The sequence below is a fragment of the Odontomachus brunneus genome, unplaced genomic scaffold (genome assembly GCF_010583005.1).
Source record: "Odontomachus brunneus isolate Ranch 3 - 2012 unplaced genomic scaffold, Obru_v1 Obru_scaffold_082, whole genome shotgun sequence".
NCBI lineage: Eukaryota > Metazoa > Arthropoda > Insecta > Hymenoptera > Formicidae > Odontomachus > Odontomachus brunneus.
The window spans coordinates 917,941-928,330 of NW_022639532.1; the positions used below are offsets into that span (position 1 = coordinate 917,941).

General features: G+C 42.0%; 1 protein-coding gene across 2 annotated transcripts in view; it reads left to right on the forward strand.

The window, feature by feature from the left end:
* Positions 1-10,390, forward strand: part of LOC116847761 (extracellular serine/threonine protein CG31145) — an 80,648-nt gene that overhangs the window by 1,578 nt on the left and 68,680 nt on the right. The window contains exon 1 of one of the 2 annotated variants that reach the window (XM_032823108.1): positions 9,910-10,225. The exons of the other annotated variant lie outside the window; for it this stretch is intronic. The gene's annotated coding sequence lies outside the window, so the exon portion shown is untranslated. Of the gene's footprint in view, positions 1-9,909; positions 10,226-10,390 lie in introns of those variants that run through there. 2 annotated transcript variants of the gene reach the window in all.

Genomic DNA, 10,390 nt, shown 5'->3' on the forward strand with positions numbered 1-10,390 from the left:
CTCTCTCTCTCTCTCTCTCTCTCTCTCTCTCTCTCTCTCTCTCTCTTTCTCTCACTCTCTCTCTGCGGTTATAATTTCTACAAGAGTAATTAGACCTTCCCTTTCCCTCTCTTGGCACTCTTCTCTTTGAACACTTTGTACATTTTAGATCTCACCCCGGCCAAGAGCAATATTCTGTTCGAAATAATTTCTTGAAAATCATTTAAATTCAGGATTCTGCTAACGCGCGAGCACAAAATATGATGTTTTTAATAGAATAAAACAACAAAATGATATTGTGACGTACTTCTGTTTGTGGGAAGCACCGAGGCATACGCAGTAAAACTGTGCTTGAGCGCGTAGCGATGAAGTTGCAACAATTTAACTATGCTATTTTTCCGCGAGGCGATCTTCAGGAAGGTCATGCTATCCCTCCTGCAAACTGTCCGACGGAAGGAGGAGGAAGGGGAGGGCTGATCGAATTGTGTCGGGCAATTTGACACAGCGGAATTTTGCAATTAACACAGTCTCTTATTTCTGCGAAATAAACTTTGGAATGAGCGTTCGGCTCATTGTTCTTTTTTTTTATCGTTGCTCGTTGTCGTCGCGGTCGTCGCGGACAAATTGACGTTATTATGCGGTTTATCACGTCGGCTGTCGAAACAAACGCAGTTCGTGTTTCGAAACGAGACGGCGTTTGCCATTTTAATTTAGGCGGCGCTCAATTTATGGGACTCGCCTTTTTTCCCACGTGCTTTATGACAATCGCTCTCACAGTTACATAATGTCGCGCACAGTCGTGTGCGTATCGCACCGTCGTAATATTGCAGCGAAGTTATTATAATTCGATTCAATTTCGTCTCGCATAAAATTTAATATTATATATGTATGATCGCGCCCGCGTCAACGTTTTTTAACGTAACACACGGTTCAATTTAATTTGTTCCCAACGACGTTGGGATGCACGTGAGTAATGGAGCTTTGAAAATATTGAGAGCCAAAAAGATAGAGAGAAAGAGAGAGGGAGTCAACAACGGAGAGTTGTCGCGTTTGAAAAATAGAAACCGGTCAAACAGCGAGAACAGAGCAGGTTAACTAAATGAATGCCAAGCGGCGACGTTAATTAAAGAAAATCTCTTGGCGATTTATCACGATTAGAATCAACCGGACAGGGTTTCGAGTGAAAATCGGTTCCAAATGCCATTTCTCCGAGTTGCTCACGAAACTCGGGGGAGACCCAGAGGGCGGAATCTAATAATACGCGGTCGGTCGTTTATCGTTTTGCGACTTGTGGATTGCATAATTCCGTGGATTAATGAAACGCGGGCACGATGGTGCCGCGAGTCCCGCGCGGAAAGCGAAAAGTTATCCGCGAAAGGAAAATACGCGTCTCGAGAACGGGCACGCATCAACGAGAAGCAATTAATCAGACTCATCGGTTGGAATTATAATCCATTGAATTTTCAATGACACGTCGCGATATTAACGCGAAGAGAGCAATCAGTCGCATCTCTCGTTCTGCACTCAAAAAAGAAATGATCTTACAGTCAAAGCGAAATTTATCTCGAAAGAAATCAGCTAAAACGGATAAATAACTGACAGATACTGCGAGGTTGTATGTGCTTCGTACTTAATCAATACAGGGGACAGAAAATTTCTATCTGAACTATTTGTAAAATTTAGCAAAGGTTTTTCTCTATGGCAGCTCAGATTAAAGTCGGTCACACTTAAAAAATTGACTATGATAGACAAAAAAACTAGTGAAGACCAGAGACAAACGAATCTATGACTCTCACAATCACCAATCGGCTTGCAGATATTGTTAGAATGCTGCTGCTGCAAATTTTATGTATCACAGATAATTTTCTAGTAGATATAGAATTTGACATTTATATAGAACTGTGACATTTGGAACTATTTGGACCAGCATTTGTTTTAATTGTAGCACATCGCGTATCACAAATGTATATCTTGCTCTTGTTATTTGTTTCTCACGTGACAAATATTTCGAAACAAAATATTTCGGATATGAGAGAGATATTTCACGAAGTACAGATTTTTCGTAGAGGTTGTACCCTTCGCACAATATTTACACACGCGATATAACTACAGATATTGATGTAAACATAAAGAAAAAAACGCACACATAACAGTCTATGTTATGAAGAGCGAAGAACACATTTTTGTCTCTCTCGAGGGGAAACTCGGTCGAACACGAGGACGCGAAAAGACGTATCGAGTTTTTCACGGCCATCCGTAGTGAGAAAGAGAGAGAGAATGTGGGATGCACGTAAAGCACGAGCGCCTATGAAAATAGAACCGGCGATCTAGAATAGTTCCAGCTGGCCGAAATCCTGATTCCCGAAGGAGAGGGGATAAGAGAAAGAGAGAGAATGCATTTTCTTCATACGTTCTTACACAATACGATGCTCTCTCGTACAACACGCGAAACAATAATTGTGATTTAATAGTAACGCATCCAACAATATCCAATTTTGCGCGCGTAACGCGATACGTAACGCGCGCTCGTCTAATTTCTACATCTACACTCAGAGAAACAAAGGCATTATATGTGACAACTGTAAGTGAAAATTAGACGAGTTTTTAACCGACTTAAAAAGAAGAGAAGCTCAGTTTATCCTACACGTATGTATTTGCGTATATATTCCCTTATAACTTGAAAAACCATTAGTATTAAGATGAGTATTAAGTATTAAGTATTGAGATGAAATTTTTTTGTAGCTTGTTGTTTATCTGCATAGTAGATAATTACAAGATGGTCCGTAGATTGACGACATTTGTCCGGGAATTTGATGATTGCTTTCTTGAAAATCCACGGACAGATATACAAGACGAAAATTTTATTCTCTCTCTCTCTCTCTCTCTCTCTCTCTCTCTCTCTCTGTCTCTCTTTCTCTCTCGTTAAAAAGAAACCTCATTCTTCAAAAGCAAACTTTTAATGAATAATTAAAAATACGAAATAAAACATTTTTAACAAAAATATATCGTCTTCAAAAATCTCAAAAACCCTAGAAAGTACGAAATAATTTTGATTCGATATTCCCGTGTATCCATAGTCTTATTCTTACATAGTCAAGAAGGGGACTTACTTTGCAATTATATTCCTTAACTACACACATTCATTCGTGCCTTATTTCTACCTATCTGGTTAATAGTATCCCTATAATTACACTGCCTCTCTCTCTAATTAACTTTATATCATTCTCATTACTTAAATGTAATCTCCTTTCACAATCTTCTTAATTTTCATCTAACCTTTACACTACCTACATCTTTTCCTTATTCGTCATGTCTAATTATACTTTCCTATTTCATTCGATTAATCGACCTCTTCACTGATCTCCTTGTTTCTTCTTTATTCTCTCCTTCCCTAATTTTTTTACACACCATGTACTCATAATTTCCCCTACTTTATCCCTTTTTTTTCCTCATATATAGCAACTATTGTGTCTTTTTCTCTCTGAGAAAATGCAGAGTAAAAATACACAATTTATTAACACTCTTTTATTACATTAGAAATTACTTCTTACTGATGTATTTCTCGCGTTTTATCGATTGCTTTATCCCTAGCTTCCTCAATTATCATGTTACGACATTTGCTTGGGGGCATAATCACCGATAGAAGATTAAATTTGAAGAAGACTCGGATATATGAAAAGAAACTTTGGATGCTATCTAGTATCGGTCACGATTATTATTGTGCATGAGCGAAGCGCATGCAGAAGAAAAAAAAGAAAATAGCAATATTTATGTTGTAGGTAGCAGTATACGTTTATTCGCCGCGGGCTACAATAAATTGTCGGGCGCGTGCACGCAAAAATGCAGTCGCAGTCGGTTATGTTTTTCCAAATTGCTCTCGTCCCGTGCTCATACGTGGTTCGTTTCGCTCAGTTAGGCTTTCACTTTTGATTTCGTTACTTAAATATCCTCGACGTTTGTGCCCGGAGTGCACCTTTGCGCACGCAAAAAGGAGAAAATGAAAAAAAAAAAAAACGAAATTGCTGTCACGGTCGGCCGTGCTTTTTCGGATCGATCCGGGATATTTTTGCGCCGCGTTTATCCACGCGAGATGCGTTCCGCGCAATTGAGAAATTTACGTTCGTAAATCGCTTTTCTTTTCCGTCGGCATATTGTTTAGCGCACGTAAAGATGTTTTACAATGAAGCCTAATCTCGTGCATTGTATAATGTAGTCGTCATTGACAATAACGACTCGCGGCTTCCATTTGCAGCAGGTGGCTTATCGATTCCTTCTGTGCGTGCGCGTGTTCAGAAGAGGGAACAAAAAAGCAATTAGTACTTGCCGTATCTGCCAGGCGAGTTATTTGTGACTCAATCAAATATTTTCGCTCGGTATCTGTTCCGACGTTCCGCCGATCTGCGATTCTTATAGCGACTCCATCTTCAAATAATTAAACATTTTCGTATGTAATATATGCGCAAGGTGAATGCGCACCTGTGCATACAAAAGAATGGCATATCTGATAACGTATCTTCTCTCTTTCCTCTATTACGTTTCCTTCGCGTTTGGCTCGTTGATGGCAATCAGGAATATTAATTTTCGCAATTAGTGCTCGTAATACGTTTATCGGCGATTTTAACACTTGTTATTTGAACAGAAGGTAATGATGGCCGCCCGCTAATTACTCGCATTATAACGAACGAAGTGGCTCAAGGTCACTCAATTTATCTTCTTTCCATGTTTCTCGTTTTTTTCCTTTTGCTGCTCATTCGTTTGCTCATGACAACGGATAAACGTCCGATTACACCGCGACGGCTTCGAAGCTCTTCGAGAAACTCCAATATGGAGGGTTGGTTGAATTACGTCTCTCTCTCTCTCTCTCTCTCTCTCTCTCTCTCTCTCTCTCTCTCTCTCTCTCTCTCGCGAAGATAGAGGAGAGCGATAGTTCGCCATTTGCGTGCGTCTCGCGAATCGGCCTCGTTAATTCTTTTCTCTTATCTCGTGATACGCGAGATCCACGCGGGAGGAGGACCACCCCGCCGTCGCCGAGAGGCCCGTGCGGACGAACAAAGTTGTCGGGCGAATTTACGAGTATCATCACTCCGCACTGAGGCGGCGGCGGCGCGATATTCGCATGATTGGCATTATGCGACGCACGTATCGTCGGCGTCGAGCGGGCGACCGCAATGTGTCTCGCTTTGCGACGGATAAGGCCGTCGCGCGCGCGCGCGCGCGCCTCCTTCTTGATTAAGCTTTATCTCGTCCACCCACGACGGCACGGATATTAAGACGAACAGGCGCGGAACTGCGAGATCCACTGTAGCGATCCGGCCGCGCGCGTTCACTCGGACTTGCGCGCGCGAGAGAGCGAGAGAAAGGGAAGAGGATCCGAGCACACGTATTCGCGCGGGTGCGAATTTTTCGAGAGGCCTTCTATTTTTCCTTCAGAAATTTATTTTTCTCTCATATTTATCCGCGATTCGTTTCGCAAATTGAAGAGTTTATTCCCGGATCGTGTTCTCGAGATAAGAAATGAGATAAAATCGCTTCAAAATATCCTCGTTGTTTGGAAGTTCATTTCGCGGCGGTTTTCGACGCAAGCTCTCTTAACAGTAAATCAGTAAAAGTGTTTCCGATTGAATGGATTGATTGGCAACAGGAGCACTTCGATAATACGTCAATGTTCAGTAATTTTCCGTGGAGATAGTCCCACTTTGCTGTTCCGTCTTGTCCCGAGTCGAAATTCCGACTCTACTTTGGGTCTCAATATTCCATTCAACGCCTATTTTGATACTCTCTGCAGCTTATATCTATCTCTTTGGATTTTATTTAACTTACTAACTTTAACTTACTATGAGAGTTCATCTTTGGAACCTACAAATGGCACTTTGTGCGTCTTCTGCTATTTAGAGGTGCTAAATAGAATTTCAGTATCGATGTGCATTATACATACACTGATCCTTCATAAGATGCAGATGTTAGAAAGTTTAGGTACAAAATGGGTTAAAATTTCGAGATATCTCACTGATTTCGATCAGTGCAAGTGAGATTTTGCTGCAAAATCTGCAATACACAAATTCGTTGTACACTGTGCCAAATCCGAATGCGTTTATAACGATGGAATTAACGGCCCCCATGTGATTTACGTGCAATGACATCATCTGTGTTTGCAGATTGCACAAATAATAGGAACAGTCATTACCATTGACTGATTCTTTCTTTCGGCGAGATTCTGCTGATTACGGTGTTATACTCACAACTGATTCACCAGTTATAAGTGTAGCACATTTCAGCGAAGAGTACGCTGATTGTACTCGGGAGAGTGCGGTTCGGTAATTAATTGTGCCACGAGCGAGCCTCAAGGCGAGCCCGATCGACTTGACGGGACGAGGAGCGCAGAAGTTCACCGTGTCCGTGGATTCTTTCGGTTCCGTGATCACTTCTTGGTCTCTCCCGCGATCATCCCTTGGTCCCGCGTTCTCGCAGTTGGCCGTGACAAACTTTTCCGCGCGAGAAGCGAGAAGTTTACCCTCGTCTCGCAATTTCCCGCTCGCGCGAGCAGATGACGCGGACGGAGCGCTATCGTCAAGATACGAGCGCTCGCCAGGAACGACTCCTCGAAGAAACACCCTCGCGTCTCTCGTGTTACCGTTATTATTGCCTCTGTTGTTTCGGAGACTATATCTCTGCGCCGCGCCGCGCCGCGCAGTCTAAAATTTAGCCAATCTTCAGGGGGGCAAAAGTATATCTCATCGTCTTTACCTCCTTTCTAAGAGCACAAAAGCGAAAGAAATCACCGAGGAGCTAAATTCTCCGGCGAGAACCGGCTGCGATATATTACAGCGAGCTTCCACTCGGCTCGATTTCTCCAGTTCGCCTTATTATTTGGAGATTGAATGAATCAAACCACTCGTGTAACGTAGTTTCTACATAAACTTTAGTTCGTCCAAATGTTTCAAGTTTCAATTTCGTTCTTTTGCGTTCTGTGTACACGCTTTGAGGAGGAAGCAGTAAGATCAACAAAATCGGTTAACCGTCTTTGAAAAAATATTGTATCTTTTGAACAAATCACGCGATAATAAGCTGCGTGATGACTGTTGCGTTATAGTTACTTACCAAATCGCAATCATTGAATCGATTGATAATTCAGCGGTTATACACTGAGAGAAAAAACTGGTAACTATAATAAACTGCATTTAGTTACAGAAATTCGTAGAATCCTTAGTAACTAATACTAAATATGATAATAATTACCAAATATTTAATAGATCGGGAGTATGACGTAATTGCATTCACAGTAATATAAATTAAATAATTTAGTAATAGTTACTTAATATTAAATATTTAATATGAAATATATTATAGTTATGAACAGATATTTGATAATTGTTATGAAATTCTTATATCCCATGTAATAAAAGATTCAATAGGTACGAGTTCTATTTTGTTACCAATATAAGTATGTTTTGATGCAGCACAACGAAAAATTCATTCATTTGCAGCTATTACATCGTTTCAATATCTATTATTACAGATGGTTGGTTGAACCTACCAAACATTTTGTAACTATTACAAAATCGCTTATTTTGCTCTATTCAATAAGTTAATATTCATTAACTATTCAATAACTATTCAATAACTGTTCAATAAGTTTTATTTACCAAATATATTCTGGAAGCAAATAAATTTTACTTCTGTCAAATAAATAATTTATTTTACAGAACTAAATTAATTAATAAGTATTGCCATAGCTTTGGCCCGCTATATTTACGTCTACCATTTAGTAATAGTAACCAAATTTTGATAATATTTACTAAATTCTTCTCTCGGTGTATAATTCGTTCAATCTTGACTAATTGTACGCTTGAACGAATTTTGTTCTTTCAAGCAAAGTCTCATTAACTCAAATACTTTTTCCTCAGTGCATTAATAGTCGTTACTTGAAAATTGTCTCGAGTGAGACAATTACACTCGGACTTTAATTTAGAGACAGATGTGATTTTTTGATGTGACAGATATGACAGCTGGAGCGCGATTATAAGTACATATATTGCATGATTCAAGTGCAAAACTCGAACCTAATTCGAAATTCATATCTGGTATGGTGGGTATCTCGCGCGTGGAGCAAGTTTCAAGTAACGGCCATTAATACGGACTTTAAACACTTGTATACTCGGCGCCGCGTTTACTCACGGGAAAAGCGCGACTGGATTATCGTGTTCGTTCGCGAAACGCCATTCACGAAACGCCATTCGTGAAACGCGCCGCGTCACCTTGTTCGCGACTTTTCGACTTTTTGCGAGAGGACGGGGGAAGGGGAGGCACGACCCTTCGCGAATCGAAGCGGAATAATATGTATAGAGGAAAGGAGAAGCGCGCGGCTGAACACAACGATAGCAATGCGAGCGCGGAAAAGCACCTTATAGCGCTTGTCGGTGTTACGTCAAATTCGCGTTTTCTACTCGGCCTTCCGCTTTCTTTCGGCGGGGAGGAGCACAGATGCGATTTCATCGTGCCGCGTCGTTCGGAATCTTTTGTTTCGCTTTTACATGCAAAGACTTTGGCCTGGGTTTCAGCCACGCCACGTTTCACCGGGCTATATTTTACCAGGCTCTCTCTCGTCAAGTTGTCCAATTAAGTTTTCTTGCAATTTGCGCCCTCCTTTAGCACGCAAATTCACTCGGGCAATTCAAAGACACTGCGATACGTTTCAAGCGATCGATAAATAATTCATAAACGATCGCGAGCTCGCCGAGACGATACGCGTTTGTCTGTCTGTCTGTCTCTCTTTCTCTCTCTCCTTCCCCCTCCCCGGGATCTCAACGACCCTTTGTTGCCCTGCGATTCGTTGTCGCCCGCAATTATATTTGTTTTTGTCAACAGGCACTCGACGCGCGGTGTTGCGATAGCACCAATTAAATATTGGACGCGAGCGGAAATCGGGATTTCGACGCTTCCCGCCCGTGTTTCTCGAGCAGAGAGAGAGAGAGAGGGAGAGGGAGAGGGAGAGAAATCACATCTTTCGCGGAGGAGAGGGTTTAACTGGGAATTCAACTCCTTTATAAAAGGGAGTTACGTCTGGCACATCCGAGCTGAAAAATTTGTCGAGGAATTTCTTAATCGAAAAGCTTAAACTCTGAAATTTCCTCCCTGTTGCTTCTTAGTCTTTTCTTTTCCTTCGCCGTTTTCTTTCTCTTGCGTGCAGAAAGTTTCAGTTTCCCGCGGTTGAAACGTTTCCACGAACGGCCGATGCGCTCGTGGAAAGAGGAGAGCGACGGGTTTAATCCGTTGTTTGAGCGAGGGAGCACGATTGATAAGGCGATTGATTGACGGCTATCCGAGAGAAAGAGAGAGGCAGAGAGGATAGTACACATGAGATAGCAACTTTCAATTGACTTAATTATCTCGGCTAATGAGACGAGCAGAGCGAAGCCGCGGCGATAAGTACTCGTACGTGCGCGACACTTGTCGAGAATTGTCCGAGAAGTACCACTTGTGTAAGCGTGGAATAATTCTCGAGTGATATTCGCAAGTTTTTTCTGAAAGCGAGCGAAGTAATTCGATATTATTCCAATTATTCACAGAAGCCGGGTAACGCGCGATAAAACAATTAAACATCCCGCATTTTCCGATATCCTTCTCTCTTAAAGTGAATAATGATCTTGAACTGATATCAGTTATAAATATAGCATTGGAACGGTTTCAGTGCCATACTTATAACTGCAAATCGGTGTATATTCTCTGCTTTCAATGATGTTTCACTGATTCACTTTAAGAGAGTTCCGGCAAAGCTCTCTGCGAGCTCCGTCGTGAAACATTCTGTGCGGGCTGTTATTCTAAAGTCGCTGTAAATCATTAGATTTTCGTTGCAGCTGTGCCGCTGATAAGCTCCGTTGTGCGCGGTATTATATGTCACTATGCGTGTTATCGGTCTCTTCATTTTCCAGCGTCTGTACCCGCTCCGATTACCGCCGTTCCGCGACGCGTATCTTCTATCTCTCCTGCTTCTCGTGCCGTTATCATCGCTTTATCATTGTCGCTTCGTGACGTGTCAAGGGTACGAGTTATCCTTCCCGAGCATCTAGGCGGATCACGAGAGTCTCAAGGCTGAACGAGACCGAAAGTTAGTCGCAGATTTCGATCGAACCGTGCAACTTCGCGTCCGCACGAGATTTAACGCTCTCGTGGAATTCCATTTCGTCACGGAGGTCTCTCTGAAGACGTGCGGGGCGAATCGCGGAGGGTCATAGAACGGACCGAGCGAGTAAGTTAAGATAAAATGCCTTGATATGCTCATTTTCTCGTCCCCTTCTTCCATCACGCTTGTGACATCCAGTGAGATCTTGGTTCGGTCGGGACAGCCTTAGAGAGAGAGAGAGAGAGAGAGAGAGAGAGAGAGAGAGAGAGAGAGAGAGAGAGAGAGAGAGAG